Here is a 19,013-nt window from a genome sequence, read left to right on the forward strand (position 1 = left end):
CCCCTCAATCCAGCATAGAGCCCTGTGAGTCGGTTTAAAGCCACTTCAGATGCCACCACGGAGGATGAGACAGAGAGTGATCATTCACTGTTTTAAATAACCTTCAGATGTTTGGAAATTAATTTATATTGTCCTTAACTTTGCTTTTTTTTTACTCAATTGTAGAACAAAGCCTTTAAATAATGTGGCACTGAGTAAATCTTTTTTGAGGCAACATTTTAGCCACAAAATTTAAGATTTTGTTGGTGAGAAAGTGATAAAAACTTCATAAAACATTTTTCTGCTATATCCCCTCAAAACTTTTATGTTTCTGCCTTCTCAGCAAACAAGACGAGCTTATATCTCAATTTAATCTTTAGTTTTTAGGTGCTTTTATTACTCAGGAATCAGGGTAAAGGATTTTTTTATTCAGTGTTTATGATTCGATAGAAATCAATCAAACCCGTATCAGCGACTCTTTACACACAGTTTCTTTGCTGTGAACAGAGAAGTATTAAAGTGTGACATCCAGATAATCAGTGTAACAAAGATCCTGCTGCGTACCGAGATTCTGCCCGAGGCTTTTATTGATATGAACAAAGATAGGACAAGCGTCTTTTCAAGAGATGCACATGATAATCCAAGTGCCTTTATTTTTTCTGGTTGTTAAAAAGCATTTGGATAAAGCTCCATGTAACTGAATCCAACAGTCTGTGTGTGTGTGTGTGTGTGTGTGTGAAAAATTTACCACTCAAAGGAAGTTCGGACATCTCAGTTAAAAGTTTGAATCCATGAATATAGACACAGACGAGAAAAGCCATCCTTTCACAGCAGTACTGTACCCTGCCGGGTGCCATCAGTTTATAATGTCGCAGGAAAACAAGGAATATAAGGAGCTGGAAAGTTCCTAGAGGGCAGACGGGAGGGAAAGTGGATGGGTCCAACAAACATGGAGTGTTCACCCGGAGCCTGATGTTCACTTCCTGTATGAATGTTCAGTCCATTCTCATTTAGAAGTCACTGAATATTGCCACAGTGGGTATGGTAACATGATGGCTTCTCGTTCGGAATGAAATAAATCTGAATGAAATCATTCTGAATTAAAGTATTTCCAGGTTTTTTAAATGGGAAATTTTCATTCTGAATGAGGGTTTACACAGGAGATCAGTTAATCACCTGTATTCGGGTCTGCGCAAGGTTTGGGGCAGGGAAGGTTTCTGATTGGATAGGGGGCGGGGCGGATGTTACGTGTTTACGTTTACCGGAAGAAAACACTGTAGTCCTCGCTCCGGATAACAAGATGCTTGACAACGCCATTCTTAGTGCCTTTTTCGGGCTTGTTTTGCTTATATTCTTGAAGCAGCAGTACGACAACAACCTTGTTCTGCTAATGCTTCATCTGTTGAGGAGGAGAAGAGAGGTAGAAGGTCGAAGAAGGGAGATATTTATTTACTTACTTTTTTTTTTTAATTTACTTTTTTTTATTAATCCCCTGAGGGGAAATTCAATGTTTTCACTCTTGCTTGTCAATTACACACAGGTCTGAAAGACACACACATGCACAAACAGGACCTATACATGCACAAAGTGGAGAGATGTCAGAGTAGAATAGAAGGCCATGCTTTGGCGAATGGAACCGGTGAGTGCGGCTGCTCTATCTCAGCCCGTTGCCACATACCAGTCGCATGCATGCAGTATACGCCATCGCGCCAGAAGGGCAAGGAAACGAGCATGCGCAGAAAGAGCAGAATGAACTTAAAGAGGAATGAGTGTATACAAGTGCGAGAAATTCTTTCATTTGGATGTAGAAACGGAATATTCCAGCCCCTTACGTTGGATTGAATTTTCAATCGTATTGGTCATTTTCATTCTGAATTAGGTGTTTACAAGATCACTTTTAATAGGAATGAAAAGGGAATTAAACTGTCCATGTAAACCCACTCAGTGATTGTTAGTGTTTTCAGCGTCAGACATCTGACGCCAAAAGACATCTTTTGCAGTGTTATGTTGTGTTCACATCAAACGCCATGCAAGTTTTTTGTCGCATTACTTGTACAAGTTTGAACCCTAGGATATTTTGTGTTGACTCGCTTCATACACACGTGAAATCGCTGACTCGATAAAAAAACTTTCGCTGGTGCATCCTCTGTGTTATACTTCCCTGGAGGATCTCAATGCTGATTGATCACTTAAGCTCAGATTTTTCAACTCTTGCAAATACACACATGACGCGAAATTGCTCTACCAGCTTCACTTGCGCCACTGAAATTGCGTATTTCATGTAACATAACATTATGTAATGCCGCCGGTCAGCTGGACAGCACCTGTCTTGGCATTATAATACGTATCTGGACAGCATCAGGTTGAAACGTTGCCGGTTATGATGTAATATAAGGAGCTGGAAAGCCCTAATACAGCTGGCAAGAGAGGTGGTCAATGGATCCAACAAACACAAGACTTTCACCCAGGAGTCTGGTGTTTACTTCCTGTATGAATGTTCAGCCTGTTCTCACTTCAAAGTCGCCGCTTTGTCAGTGATTTCAACGTCAGACACCTGATGCCAAAAGACGATGAAAATTTTCATGTTTAGTGTGACACTGCAAGTGAGTATTTTGTGTTGACTCATTTCATATGCGTGTGAAATTGCTCAATCGATGAATGGACTTCCACCACTCGCTTCCTGTATGACTATAGAGCCAAATCATAAAGTTTTATTCTAAACCTAACCACAAGCTGTTGTTAATGTCCCAGTGTTGGTAGTGGCATCCTGGAACATCAACAGCAGACACAGGAGGATACCTAGTGTGTAACATGTAGACCTGAAAGATCACTGATGAAGAGGCAATATGTGACGGGTTGGGACGTAGAGCCAAACCGTGATGTTTTCTTCTAAACCTAACTACATGCATTTGTTGCACAGGAAATAAACGTAAATACGAGGTGTTTTAGCAACATTTTAAGTTCATTTTGAAAAAGACTTTGCATCTAACAGCCAGAATCTGTGCATTTCACAGACACAATGCAAGAAACAGGTGTAAATTGACAACAACATACACACCCACAGTACCTAGCGTGTCATATGTAGACGTTAAAAGTCCACCGACCATGCAGTGATATGTGACAAGGAATATGTTGGTATTTCAGACCTGCCTCACACCGAAACACAGTCACTGAAATTCAGTTAAAACAAGTTGAACTCATCCAGCACTTGTCCATCCATGTGTTGATAATGTCAGTTGGAGAGAATGAGTGTTCACGACAGACAAAAAGAGGTGGAGAAAATGAGACGGACAGAAATGGAGAGACAGATAGATGGAGCGACAGAGAGAGAAGGCCATTAGCAGGAAGAGATAGAGAGTGAGAGTGATGGAAGTAATGGGCAAGACGGAGAGGCCTGACAGTGAAGATTGTAAGGGACAATGGGAGCTGAGTGGAACTGAGGAGGAGAGGAGACGAGATTCAGGATGGATGTAATTGCATCACACTGTCATTGTGCATATTTCTGTCTGTATTTATCCTCTGACTTTCAGTCGCGTTTTAAATGATCCTGTATGATACGTGGTGCTCTGAGTCTCAGCTACAGCTTTCAGGCCACAAGTTTAGCAATAAAACAACCCGAGGAAACCTTTTGTTTTCAGTACTGTTTGACTAAATGATTCAGCTGAGTCATGTTCCAGTTACTAGCTGAATATTTCTGGCTTTACTGAGAACTTTTCAGACTGTGAAAACCCCCAGTGAATCACAATTTTTAAGATATCTTGATCTAACTGACACATTTCTAACTCTGACAAACACATCACCCTCACCTAACCTAACTAGTGTCTGTGTGGGGCAAATATTGACCTAGATTTATTAGAACAGATGAGATTGCAGGAGCCAAATCTAAACATTTGTCTTGCCGCTCCTGTTAAAAGGCTTTTAATTTACAGGGAAACACATTTTGTTTCCCTCTAAGCTAGGTATCTGTTTCGGTATTTCACCTCTCACTGGAGACTGTGAGGCCCACCAGTCGGTTTTATTACCTGTCGGACCATTGATACATGTTTTTTATCCAAGGCGGAGATCTAAATGAACTGTCGAGACCAATTGGAGTCCTGTCAGATCTCTGCAGAACCCCACACCTGTTCCATTATTGCATATTCCTACTCTTAATTTCCTTGTTTTTATCTCTTTCCCCGCGTCTTTTGTCCAGTCTGCTGCTCAGACTTTGCTGTTCTCAATGTTTTTTTTTAGCCAGTTTGTGATTCTAATATATTTCATAGGAAATACAGAGCATCACCCTTAAAAAACAAAACAAATAATAATGAAAATCCACCAAATAAAAACAAGAAAAAAAATCTATAAGTTCATTCTGCTGCTCAGAGACCATCCTGTCTATCTTTTTTTCCTCTGGTTGGAGGCATTAAGCCAACGTCACCATCATGCTAGATTTAGCATTAGCTCTAGTTATTATGGAGTTTTCACCGTGATGAAAGAGTAGTTGAGTCATGTTCCACTGCTGCTAATTTTGTTGATGAAAATTTTGAGTATCCATTGACGTCCTTGTATTTCATGATTTCATGAGTTGTAACAATGTAAATGAAAAATATAAATATTGACGACTAAATTTATGGCACAGTCTCTGTTCCCTATGCCCGGACAAGTGAAGATGAGATTAAGTAGCTCTATGCAGGTGGACAACCTAATTTAGATCAACCTGGTCTCACTCACTCCAAAGTCGTCGAAATTCGGCCCTTGGGCAGTGACTTGCTGCATTAGACACCGACAAAAAAAGTCTTCCTTTAACGTTGGCATGATACGCGGCCGGTTCCCCAGCAGCATCAGGGGGAAACGCAGCGGGACAAGAATGAAAGTTAAGGCGGAGAAAGTCTGTGTGGGGCAAACTGGAGGGGTGGTGGATGGGTCCAACAAACACTGACTGGAGAGTCACACTGGAGAGCGGTGTTTGCGTCCCATAAGATTATTGAGCCAAACCCTGTTCTTTTTTTCCTAAACCTAACCTAACTAGTGTTAGTTGTTCAAGGAAAAAAGATGTCAGTTTGCAGTGTTGTGCTTTGGGTGGATGGCTTTTCTTGCTGGTGTCTTACATGGATAACAAGCGGCGGTATTTGATGACTTTGGAATGATAAAGGTTGTTTAAATCAATAAAAACACTGAATAAAGCAGTGTTACATAAAAAAAAAAAAATCATTGTTTTTCCGTTGCTACTAGCTGCAGAGGGTCTTCTAACTATAGTTTGTGATGCAAAAATGCGAAAACGCATGTCCCTTTCTAGAGCCAGTGTTAGGTTTGTTCGTTCTGGCCTACTTTCGAAACATGGCGGTGGAACCTGGCAATCTTGATGAGGACCCGCTCCCTATGTAGATATAAACTACACATTCAAAGGTAACTAAAATGCAACGATTATTATTATTTTTCATTTCTGCCAATATATCACCCTGAATCCTTCACACTGGACCTTTAAAGTGGCTCAGTGTGAAAATTCTGAGTGTATGTCTGCACACGACCCTCAACATGTACGTGGCTGAGATGATGGCCAGCAGCTAAAGGGCTAAAGAACAGCTTTTTACGACTTTGAAATGAGAACGGGATGAAAACATTGACTAAAATCAGACTAAAATTAAAACTGAATTCCACTGACTACACTATAAGACTTAAATGTAACTTAAAACCAACTACTAGCGACTGAGACTAAGGCCCAATCCCAATTCCTATCTTAACCCTCAATCTTAACCCTCAGTCTCAAAAATCCACGCTCCCGCGAAGTGCTGTGTTGTGTTGAGTTAAGAGTGAAGATTAAGGGCTGTATGTCCCTTACTTTTGAGATTTTCCAGCACCACACTTGGCAGTGAGTGCTATCCCAGAATCCTTTGTGCATCATCGGCTGAGCCCAACCGAAATCAGCCGAGTCCGTACGATTTATTCAAAGCAAGGTGGTGGTGGAAAGCGGTAAAAAGAAGAGTTATAACTACAGTACAGGCCAAAAGTTTGGACACACCTTCTCATTCAATGCGTTTTCTTTATTTTCATGACTATTTACATTGTAGATTCTCACTGAAGGCATCAAAACTATGAATGAACACGTGGAGTTATGTACTTAACAAAAAAAGGTGAAATAACTGAAAACATGTTTTATATTCTAGTTTCTTCAAAATAGCCACCCTTTGCTCTGATTACTGCTTTGCACACTCTTGGCATTCTCTCCATGAGCTTCAAGAGGTAGCCACCTGAAATGGTTTCCACTTCACAGGTGTGCCTTATCAGGGTTAATTAGTGGAATTTCTTGCTTTATCAATGGGGTTGGGACCATCAGTTGTGTTGTGCAGAAGTCAGGTTAATACACAGCCGACAGCCCTATTGGACAGCTGTTAAAATTCATATTATGGCAAAAACCAATCAGCTAACTAAAGAAAAACAAGTGGCCATCATTACTTTAAGAAATGAAGGTCAGTCAGTCCGGAAAATTGCAAAAACTTTAAATGTGTCCCCAAGTGGAGTCGCAAAAACCATCAAGCACTACAACGAAACTGGCACACATGAGGACCGACCCAGGAAAGGAAGACCAAGAGTCACCTCTGCTTCTGAGGATAAGTTCATCCGAGTCACCAGCCTCAGAAATCGCAAGTTAACAGCAGCTCAGATCAGAGACCAGATGAATGCCACACAGAGTACTAGCAGCAGACCCATCTCTAGAACAACTGTTAAGAGGAGACTGCGCGAATCAGGCCTTCATGGTCAAATAGCTGCTAGGAAACCATTGCTAAGGAGAGGCAACAAGCAGAAGAGATTTGTTTGGGCCAAGAAACACAAGGAATGGACATTAGACCAGTGGAAATCTGTGCTTTGGTCTGATGAGTCCAAATTTGAGATCTTTGGTTCCAACCGCCGTGTCTTTGTGAGACGCAGAAAAGGTGAACGGATGGATTCCACATGCCTGGTTCCCACTGTGAAGCATGGAGGAGGAGGTGTGATGGTGTGGGGGTGTTTTGCTGGTGACACTGTTGGGGATTTATTCAAAATTGAAGGCACACTGAACCAGCATGGCTACCACAGCATCCTGCAGCGACATGCCATCCCATCCGGTTTGCGTTTAGTTGGACGATCATTTATTTTTCAACAGAACAATGACCCCAAACACACCTCCAGGCTGTGTAAGGGCTATTTGACCAAGAAGGAGAGTGATGGAGTGCTGCGGCAGATGACCTGGCCTCCACAGTCACCGGACCTGAACCCAATCGAGATGGTTTGGGGTGAGCTGGACCGCAGAGTGAAGGCAAAGGGGCCAACAAGTGCTAAACACCTCTGGGAACTCCTTCAAGACTGTTGGAAAACCATTTCAGGTGACTACCTCTTGAAGCTCATGGAGAGAATGCCAAGAGTGTGCAAAGCAGTAATCAGAGCAAAGGGTGGCTATTTTGAAGAAACTAGAATATAAAACATGTTTTCAGTTATTTCACCTTTTTTTGTTAAGTACATAACTCCACATGTGTTCATTCATAGTTTTGATGCCTTCAGTGAGAATCTACAATGTAAATAGTCATGAAAATAAAGAAAACGCATTGAATGAGAAGGTGTGTCCAAACTTTTGGCCTGTACTGTATATTACAGTATAACAGTATTTTCCTTGGAAATATGAGTTTAAAAAATTATGATAAGCATTGTAATATCTTAGTTAAATGTCATTTATGGATTGTAGACCTCTTTGTAGCGTAAACACGAGCACATTTTTTCGCTAACAATCGATAGTCAGTAACGTTAATGTTAGCCGTCACGGTGCACACAAGCCATAACGTTAGCTGCCGTTCAGTTAACGTTACAAAATATCATTTTTCTCAGTGGTAATGTTGTCAAGTTTTATCAATATAAGTGAAATGTTTGCACCGACATTTTTGTAAGATGACCGGACGGTATCATCTACTGTAGCCGCAGCTGCAGACGGCATGATTCGTATCGTTCATCTGTAACCTTCTTCTTCTACGACTACTGATGACGTAACGTACCTTCTTCTTCTTCTTCTTTTGAATTGACAGACTGGACGGAGCTTCGGCGTATTGCTGCCCCCCACAGTCTGAAGACGTATCTGCCTTTAAGTTGTGTCCCATTTCTAAGTCTCAATATAGCCATTTGGTTTTTAAGGGCTAGTGAGATTGAGGGTTGATCTTGAAAGTTAAGATTGAGGGTTAAGATAGGAATTGGGATTGGGCCTTAGATTTAAAATTCTTGTCAAAATAAACACTTTCTCCCACTAAATATGGGCCTCCATAATACAGATGATGGATAAACCAGTACTCTCAATGCCATCAAATAGGGACATCCCTCAAGTCTCTTGGCTCATCAGAGTCCAGTCACCAAACAGAAGAACAGACCTAACAGGGGTTAATGGTCCACAAGAGGAGAATGTTGAGACGAGAGAGGGTGGTGAACAGTTTGATAGGATTCATCCAAAATTAAGGTTTTCTTCTCACTAATAGGTAAATCTTAGTAACATATTCAAACTCTTTCTCTTGTTTATAGTTGAAATAGTTTAAAGTTGGCACATTTTCAATGGAGTTTACTGTAATATCTTTATATATACGAAACTGGTCTGTTCTCTGTCAGTGGCCGCTGCTCATTTAAAACAACAATCCCCTCCACACTTTGCTGTTTCTCAGAGTAGATTGTATTTTCATGCCTTGCTTGCTGTTCAGTAAATTACTTGCTTACTTGGATGGTTGGTTTAGGAATTTGCACTTTACCACATGTGATTTTGCGCCGCTCCTTCCAGAAGAGAAATTCAGTAGAAAGCTGTTAGAGAGCACATCTTCAGAGGGAGAAAGGAGCTATTCAGAGGAAGATTAACTTTTGGCTCAATTTTCTCAGCCTCAGACAATTTCTCCATCATGCTCCAGTAGCCATACCCCCCACCTGTAAATACTGCTCAATTGACCACTTTGTTCATCCGCGGGACAAAAATGGGACGACTGTTGCAACAACTGTTTGTTTGAAGCTGGTACGTGAGATGAGAGGAGAGGAGATGTGGACGAAAAAGCTGGAGAGGAGGAAGGAAGTGGAGAGGAGGGGAGATGAAAGCAGGGGAGAGATGAGACTGACACTTTGTTGAATGACCTCGCTTCTCCCGAAACAAATATTTCCTCTTTTCTCTGTTTGTTATGTTTGATAAATGAAAAGAGAGAGGCAAACAGACAGAAGAATTGGACTCCAAAAAACTTGTAAAGTGACCTTGTCTGAGTTTCATACGGCCTTTTTTTCTGCTTTTTTTTACTGTAAAAGGAATAAAAGACCTCAGTTATAGGAAACTTTCTCGCCAACACGTCTTCGGTGATGTCACATTGATGTGATGGAAACGTGTTCTTTTGCAACTGTAGGACAAAAGCCTCTTAAAGAATAGAAACAAGGATAAATTCAGACTTTACCTACACACACAGAAAAGCACAATAGGCCCGTTTCCACTGCATTAATTTTATGGGGTTGGGGCCGTTGGTCCGTGTCTCCACCGCAGGAACCACCCCCGAAGGACAGAGTTCCAGAACTTTTACAGGGGCTAAACAAGTCCCTGCCTCGGAGTAGGTACTCAGAATGGCCCCGAGAAACTTTACTTTACTTTATTTGTTTATTTGAAGAGGACCGTGCATATTAATGAACAATCGGTACAAACACATGACGTCATGTAAATATGCCGGATTTAGCTAGAAGCTAATTTCCATCCGTAGTCCTCACATTTAAAAGACAGACAGACATACCATAAATAACAGTTAAATCAACAACATATAAAGTGCACAACAATATTAACAGCAGTTATACAGTAGATTCAACAAGGGGCTACAGTAGAGAACTGTATGAGAGGGCTGATCGATGAGTCATTCATGGGTGCAGATTTGATGAGTCAATAACCATCCTTTAAGCTGTTTTTTAAAAGTAGTAAGAGTGGGACTGTCTCTGATTGAGGTTGGGAGACCGTTCCACTCCTGGCTGGGACGGTGCTGATTCGATATACTCAAGGCGGGATGTGACGTATTGTAATTACTATGGTTATCGTAGATTAGCTGGGCTAACCATTAGCTGTTAGCTGTTAGCAGTGCCTGTATTAACTCATTAACTCAATATACGGTCTGTGAAAAAAATATTTTTTCCAGCGGATGTCTTAGTTACAACATGATTGAGCTATCAAAGCAGTTTTGTGTTGCTATGTGTGGTATTTATTCAGTTTTGGGAAATCACATTGTCTAGAAAGCATCAAATCTGCAGCTGACAGGGACAGCTAACAGCAGCAGCAAAGCTAACATCAGGACGTCATCTGTTAAAAGCCTCCAGTGTCGGATACGACATGAAACTACTCCAGTTAGCTCAATCATGTTGTAACTAAGACATCCGCTGGAAAAAATATTTTTTCACGGACCGTTTATTGAGTTATTGAGTTAATACAGACACTGCTAATGGCTAACAGCTAACTACATCCCTACGTCGCCCCAGTCAAAATGGTCGCGCAATGTAACTTTACAGGAACCTTCCTCCTACTCCGCTCTCTCAGTGGAGACACAGCGGTTGAGAGGGCCAAGCGAGAGGACGTTCCTGTAGTAGTTCCCACCCCCCAAATAGTACCAGGAACTTCTTCAGTGGAAACGGGCCTAATGCTGTCCTGTGACTGCCGCTACTTAGTGACGTTAGCTGAGTAGTGGCCAGGGATCAGCACACCCGGGACTCTGCCCCTGCCTGCCACCTGGCACACAATGCAGGGAAACATGATTCCTGTCCCAGTGGGTGGTGGGCCCACAGGGCGACGGCTCTGTCCAAACCGCAGGTCTGGCTGCAGGGGAGGGGCCTTGGTGTTCTCATACCGGCCGAAGTGATCAGAGTCCAAATATGGCATTTCTTTTGAAGAAGAAGCAGCGGCTCTCGGACATCAGGGGGAAGCTCGGAGTAGAGCCACTGCTCCTGGGCGCCTCCTGTTAGAGGTGTTACGGCAGACCCAGAACACGCTGGAGGGATTACATATCTCATCTGGCCTGGGAACACCTTGGGGTCCCCCAGGCAGGGCTGGAAAGTGTTGCTGGGGAGAGAGACATCTGGGGTGCTTTGCTTGGCCTGCTGCCCCCGTGATCTGGCCCCAGATAAGTGGATGAAAATGGATGGAGCATTTACTGCATTACAATTAATCAATCAATCAATCAATTTTATTTATAAAGCCCAATATCACAAATCACAATTTGCCTCACAGGGCTTTACAGCATACGACATCCCTCTGTCCTTATGACCCTCACAGCGGATAAGGAAAAACTCCCCAAAAAAACCCCTTTAACGGGGAAAAAAAACGGTAGAAACCTCAGGAAGAGGAACTGAGGAGGGATCCCTCTTCCAGGACGGACAGACGTGCAATAGATGTCGTACAGAACAGATCAGCATAATAAATTAACAGTAATCTGCATGACACAATGAGACAGAGAGAGAGACAGAGAGAGAGATGCAGGTAATGACAGTAGGTTACAACAACATTATTGAAAGTAATAATATTATAGTTATAGTTCTGGCTACTGTGGTACAATATGTTGAAAGTATGTATTAATATCTGGCAGTATATATGTGTGACAATAGTCATATGTGTATAATAACAGTAGAAGTATGACTAATGACTAATGATGGCAGCAGCAGCAGGAGGCATCTGGCAGGACCACGGCAGCAGCACAACCACACACGTCACGCTGTCCAGGCACCGCTGTGATATGAGTTAATCTGAGAGACAGTGGAGCACAAAGGCTCCGGAGAAGAAGCCGAGTTAGTGACATCCAGAATGGCCGAGTTAGCAAGATGCAGTAATAGAATACGAGAGAGAGAGAGAGAGAAGGAGAGAAGGTGCCTGGTGTATTATAGGGGGTCCTCCGGCAGACTAGGCCTAAGTCAGCCTAACTAGGGGCTGGTACAGGGCAAGCCTGAGCCAGCCCTAACTATAAGCTTTATCAAAGAGGAAAGTCTTAAGTCTAGTCTTAAATGTGGAGACGGTGTCTGCCTCCCGGACCGTAACAGGAAGATGATTCCACAGGAGAGGAGCCTGATAGCTGAAGGCTCTGGCTCCTGATCTAATTTTGGAGACTTTAGGGACCACGAGTAACCCTGCGTTCTCAGAGCGCAGTGTTCTGGTGGGATAATATGGCACTATGAGCTCTCTAAGATATGATGGAGCTTGACCATTTAGAGCTTTATAAGTTAACAGTAGGATTTTAAATTCAATTCTGGATTTTACAGGGAGCCAGTGCAGAGAAGCTAAAACAGGAGAAATATGATCTCGTTTCTTAGTTCCTGTTAGTACACGTGCTGCTGCATTCTGAATTAGCTGGAGAGTTTTTAAGGACTTACTAGAGCTACCTGATCATAGAGAGTTACAGTAATCCAGCCTTGAGGTAACAAAAGCGTGGACCAATTTTTCTGCATCTTTTCGGGTCAGGATAGGCCTAATTTTCGCAATATTACGCAGATGAAAAAATGCAGTCCGTGAGGTTTGTTTTAAATGAGAATTAAAAGACAAATCTTGATCAAATATTACTCCGAGGTTTCTTACGGTACCCTGGGTGTGTTGGTTGTTGATGTTCTGGGACGTCGTGTCAACTTCACCCTGTTACATGCACTGACTGTTTTCAAAATAGAAACATTGATTTGTAACATGAAACTGGTGTATTCAGTGTTTTTACTAGTGTAAATCCCCTGGTCTGTTTGGAGAGGAGGAGACCTTTTCGGGTATTATGTTTCCTGGTAAAAATCTCCTGAACGTATGGATCAGAAATAAAGTTATTAGAGAAAATAGGTGAGCTGACATGTTCTCACTCCCAACTCGTAACATATCCCCATTGGGTTGGTGGACTTTCACGTCTACATATGACGTGCTAGGTACCCTGGGTGGGTCTGTTGTTAACATTCTGGGACATGTCAATTTACGCCTGTTACATGCATTGTGTCTTTTCAAAATACATTTTGTTTTTCACAGGAAATCTACAGTTTTCTATTTTCAGAAAAACTTTCTATTGTTCTCCTGTAGTTTGCACCATTAGTGCACCAGTCAGTTTTTTTTCTTATAGTCATAAAAAGATTCATTCATAGAAAAACTGCAACACATATCATAAAAACAGAAGAAGAGATCACTGCATAGAACAAGCATACAAGATATAGCGGGCACTGAACAGATGGAAAGAAATGAGAGGAAGTTAAACCTGTAAGTCAGACTTCATCAATACTTACTAGTAATATCAGTAATGTGAAATCTGGCATTCACCAAAGATGGCACCAAAACCTGCACGGTTTAAAACAACAATCTTTCTGGATCATTTCCAGTAATTCTTCATCCAATGGACGACTGATGCCGCTCAGCATTGCCAAGTAGCCAATTTCAACATTGCACACAGTCAGCAGAAACTGTTGTCAGGGCTTAAGTGGCACTTGATATTTAAAATATAAATAAAACGAGGGAGAGATAGAGACCGCGCTCTGCCTCTCTGTCAGGTCAGAACCTCTGTTCTCTTCAGCTCTACTTAGTGGCTGTCAGCTGAGAAAGCTTTTATACTGGACAGACAGCTCAGCAGGATTTTACCATTGACTTAAATGGCTACCTGGACTCCACCCACCTGACTCTGCCCTCCAACCTCACTAACCTCTCTGCCCACCCGCCTCTTTCTTCTCTGTTCATTTCTGCCTCCCTCTTCATCGTCACTTCTGCTCGCTCTGTCTCACTTACTGTGATTAGGTTGGGAAAGGAGCCAGAGAAAGCTCTTCCAGTCACCGTGGCTCTGCTTCATCATTTACACACACACACGCACACACACAGCACACAATACACTGGCAGAAACACACCATATGAAGATTCAGAAACACACACACACACACACACACACACACACAAGCGTCTCTGCCGTTCGATCTGTCACTTTGCTGAGCAGCCTGTTATTAACTATTCAGATCAAATGGTCCGGTGTGTGATGTGTCGGGGGGGGTGGGGGGGGGTGGGGGGGGGTGGACCTGCTAATGGAAGTGTACACACACTACATCAGTTCTTCGAGCTCCGTGTGTGTGTGTGTGTGTGTGTGTGTATGTGAAACATATTGACAGGTAGGCCCACTGCTGTAACTACTGACCAGTGTTGTAAATTCACCAAGAGGAATAGTTTGCTTCAGACTGTGAGATCTTAGCAGTCTTATAAGTTTAGTGCAGCTACAGTGTGTGAGGTGGATCTAATAAACTTGGGTACGACATCAGGTTTGATGCCTGCAGACTGTGACAATGACAGCACCTACTGAATCACAGGCTACCACTTATGATGCAACAGCTTCCCATACTGAGTGCACAAGGATGCTGCACTGGTTATTACTTCTCCTGTGAAGCACAACGTAGAGGGTCACATTATTAAAATTAATAAAGTTATTACTATCATTAATAAAATTTCAGAAAATAAAACACTGACAAAATGTCTGAAAAATATTATCAAATCGTCCAAAAAAATGTTTAATGAAGTGACTGAAAAAAAATGATTAAAAAAATGTCTGGAAAAATATGTTGATGAAATGTGCAAAAAAAAAAAAAAAAAAGTTGACAAAATATTTGCAAAATTTTAATAACATGTCCAAAAAATTGTTTAATTAAAAATGTCCCAAATTTTTTTGATAATACGTCAGAAAAAAACATTAATAAAACGTCTTTAAAAAAATGGTAATGAAATACTGAAAAAAGTTAATAAAATTTCCCCCCAAAAATTAAAACAATGTCCGAAAAATATTTGTAAAATGTCAGAAAATATGTTGACGAAATGTGCGAGAACAAAATTATGTATTTGTAAAATTTTAATAACCTATCCAAAAAAAGTTTGAATAAAAATGTAAAAACAAAGTTAATAAAATGTTAATAAAAAAATACTGATAAAATGTCCAAGAAAATATTATAAACTTGTCCAAAATAAAAGTCCAAAAAAAAATAATAATAAAAAGTCAAAAAATATTACAAGATATATTAAAATGTCCAAAAATATGTTAATGAAATGTGAGAAAATAATTGTTGATATTGTTCGTTAAATTTTAATAACTTGTCCAAAAATTATAAATATAATGTCAGAAAATATGTTGATGAAATGTCTGAAAAAAAGTTGAAGAAAGTCCAAAAATATTTTTTTAAAATGTCTGTTTCCACAGTCATGGAAAACCTGGAAAAGTCATGGAATTTCACAATCACATTTTTATATTTATATTTTGTTTTGTTTTCAAAATACTTTTTACTCATATTTCAGACCTTTTTAAAAACTGTACAGCTCATTGTTTTGATGCTTGAGCAGTTACTCCTAACACCAGATACTCACAGACATGAACTCATGTAAGAGTCACTTGATTAACTGCTCTGCAGGTTTCATTACTGTTTATTTAAGTGTGAATTTTAATGACCTCTAACAGCTAACTGGTAATTTCCTGCAGGAAATAGTGTCTCGTAAACATGATGCAATGCTTGTGAGTGTGTGTGTGTGTGTAAGTGTGTGTGAGTGTGTGTATTGTGTTGTGGTTTGTGTGCACTGTAGATCAAAGGAACAAGTGGACTGTACCCACACACACTCTCGCACAGAAAAACTAAAGTGTTGTTGCCTCGGAAACCGTTCTGACAGTCGCCACCGTGAAGTAAAAAAGAAAGTGAGCATTAGTTATTTGTGCATGCACAGTCCAAATGTGTGTGTGTGTGTGTGTGTGTGTGTGTGTTTTACAATAACAAGAGAACATGTTTGTGATTTCAGTACCAACAAACAGCTGTTATTCATTTTGCCTCATTTCTGTCCTCCATTTTATTCTCTTCATCCTCTCACTGAAATAAACTCACAACAGAACAGTGAGTCATTGTTTTGTCTGTGTGTTACCTCAATCAGGAGGAAGAGAGCCTGCTAATAGGAAGTTCTAGGAACACAGTGTGTGTGTGTGTGTGTGTGTGTGTGTGTGTGTGTGTGTTTAGTTAGTAGGGAATTCATCATTTCCTGACACTCTGAAAACACTAAACAAACAGGGGAGCCTCTCGCCTCTAATTATGCTGTACGCTCCAGCACTTAAACCTATTAGCACCGGAGGGGATGTTTATGTGTGTGTGTGTGTGTGTGTGTGTGTCCCTTCTCTGTGTTTGTACCAAGGTGGTCCAAATACTGTTGTTCTGTTAAGTTGATAACTACTCTGACAGCAGCCCACTGTGTTGATGTGTCCTCTAATTACTCTGTATACATGCCTGCTGGGTGGTGAACACACTGCAGTGTGTGTGAGCTCCTCTGTCTGATTATTTTATCCAGTTTTAAAAAGTTGGACGGTGGAGTTTGGTCGCACAGATGATTTTTGAGCATTTGAAATTGAAGGTCACTCTTTGTAATGAAATGTTTGGATGCTCATTTTGTTGTTTCAAATCTTTATTTACTATTATTGAGCCCAGATGGTCAGTTTCCCCGCCGTGACTCACTTTATATTTATGTGTTTGACAGAGTTGTGGTGTGAGCCCCCATTTCAAGGCAGTCTAATTTATTTATATACAGCACTTCTGCAACAAGCAATTTCATACACAATGTTTTACCGTTGGACTTGAGTGGCTCTGCATTCATAGTTTCAAGTGCATTCAGTATTCTTTCATGTTGTTTTTCAAAAAAAAAATTAAAAAAAGAAAGAATTAAAAAAAAAAAAAACAGATGGCAATTGAGTAGAAAAAGTTTTTATTTACAACAATGAGCAGCCAAATCTGCAGAAAGACCTCATCCGAGCAAATATGGTAAAAGTATTTATTTATAGCGTATTTATTTATTGCCTCAGAATGTAAACACACACACACACGCACTAAAAGAAAACAGAAAATCTACAAAAATCCAGGTAGAAATACATAAAAGCAGTTTTTCCCCCCACCATGTCTGCATGTAGCTTCTTACGGTTATGTTTCAGCATCTCACAGCACCCAGCTATACTTAATGAAATATATTTGCTTTATAAATATTGAAAAAAGTCCTTGGTGACTTGAAGTGGTGTGTGTAGTGCTAAAAATCTATACTCAAGAAAATGTATGATTATACTTATAAAACATGACTCAAGTAAAAGTTTGAATTATTGTTTGAAAAAACTAGTGAAGTAAAAAATAATAAAGTTCTTGGTTAATAAATTATTCAAAGTACAACTTTCGCTTTTAATATTTATAAGATGTGCAGGCCGGTGCAAAATAATAAAAAAACAGCTCTTGTTGTTACACATGAAAATATAACGTAGCTTATGTTAGCTAGCTAACTGCAATTTCAGCTACAGTTTGTGCAACTTACTTTAATGTGCTTAGGTAGGTTTGAAGAGGAGTTTTCAACAGTGGAGATCTTCATCATGTAACTGTTGCCTCTTTTGGATTTTGGTGTAAAAAGTGTAGCTAGATGTGGTCAGGGATCGTCACTGGAAGCTGCCACTTGTTCTGGGTTAACTATAAGCTTTATCAAAGAGGAAAGTCTTAAGTCTAGTCTTAAATGTGGAGACGGTGTCTGCCTCCCGGACTGTAACAGGAAGATGATTCCACAGGAGAGGAGCCTGATAGCTGAAGGCTCTGGCTCCTGATCTACTTATGGAGACTTTAGGGACCACGAGTAACCCTGCGTTCTCAGAGCGCAGTGTTCTGGTGGGATAATAAGGCACTATGAGCTCACTAAGATATGATGGAGCTTGACCATTTAGAGCTTTATAAGTTAACAGCAGAATTTTAAATTCAATTCTGGATTTTACAGGGAGCCAGTGCAGAGAAGCTAAAACAGGAGAAATATGATCTCGTTTCTTAGTTCCTGTTAGTACACGTGCTGCTGCATTCTGAATTAGCTGGAGAGTTTTTAAGGACTTACTAGAGCTACCTGATAATAGAGAGTTACAGTAATCCAGCCTTGAGGTAACAAAAGCGTGGACCAATTTTTCTGCATCTTTTCTTTTACTATGCAAACCTTATTTCTAGTATACAGGGTTGAAAGGGTTTATGCTGCAGACTCAGATATGCAGCAAAAAAAAAAACGTATAAATCAATTAGATACAATAACTGCACTTTATAAATGGACAGTTTGTATTCATACACAGCTGTTAAACAGTCACACAGGACCACTGCTTGTGTGACCGTTAGTCTGGTTGTCATGTCAACATAAAATCCCTACAGTCCCTACAGTGTCATCTGAGGCTCCCAGTTGTCACATGAACTGACAGATTTGCTCGTCACTCAGAGACAAGAGGACGAGTCCGAGGAGAGGAAGAGAGGCGATCGGAAATGATGAATAAAAGAGAAGTAATCAGAGAGTTGGTTAAAATATGTGTTTGTAAAATAGAATAATGTGTAATAAGTGAACAGATGAGTGGACAAGACTGTGAGCTCGTTTTTTACCTATATACATATTGTTTACAGCGAGTGTGTGTGTGTGTGTGTGTCCTTGTCTCACATCCCCACAGACCACAGTAATAAACAGGGTCTATCTGTGCGACCTCTGTGGTACAGAGTGGCAGGAGGGTCAAACCTGATCGATAGCTCAATGACTCTTCTCCTGGTTGTGTTTTGAGGTGTAAGGAAACACGATCCCAGCCATTAAATATCATTATGCAGACAATAAGACACGAAGATACCGTGCAGGATGGTTATTTTTATTTAGTTTTTAATTCACAGTTGGCACTTTATTGTGCAAATATTTGGTGTTTTTTTTTTTACTTTATATTATCCCATAGTGACCTTGGCACCTGTTTAATCTGTTTTTGGATCTGGATCTGCTTTTGGAAACGTAGAAAATCCAGGTGACAATACATTTAAAAGATTTATTTTTTTTAGATGAATCTGCAAAAATACAAAAAATATACTATAAATATACTGCAAACTACAATTCTGTGAGTCTGGGCTCCATGTTCTGAAGTATAAACAAATGAAAGTCTCATAGTCTGTCAAGCTTAGTACAGTTCTCACTTGTGAGATGTGATTGACGAATATAAATGATTTAGAGACAGTCTCAGTAATCTTGTATGTTTCGATTAGCCAGCTGATATCTAAACGTTTGTATCTGC

General features: G+C 40.5%; 1 protein-coding gene across 3 annotated transcripts in view; it reads left to right on the forward strand.

Moving 5' to 3' along the window:
• Nucleotides 1-19,013, forward strand: part of atrnl1a (attractin-like 1a) — a 445,178-nt gene that overhangs the window by 404,132 nt on the left and 22,033 nt on the right. The window lies entirely within an intron of this gene.

The sequence above is a fragment of the Epinephelus lanceolatus genome, chromosome 17, assembly GCF_041903045.1.
Source record: "Epinephelus lanceolatus isolate andai-2023 chromosome 17, ASM4190304v1, whole genome shotgun sequence".
NCBI classification, from domain to species: Eukaryota; Metazoa; Chordata; class Actinopteri; order Perciformes; family Serranidae; genus Epinephelus; species Epinephelus lanceolatus.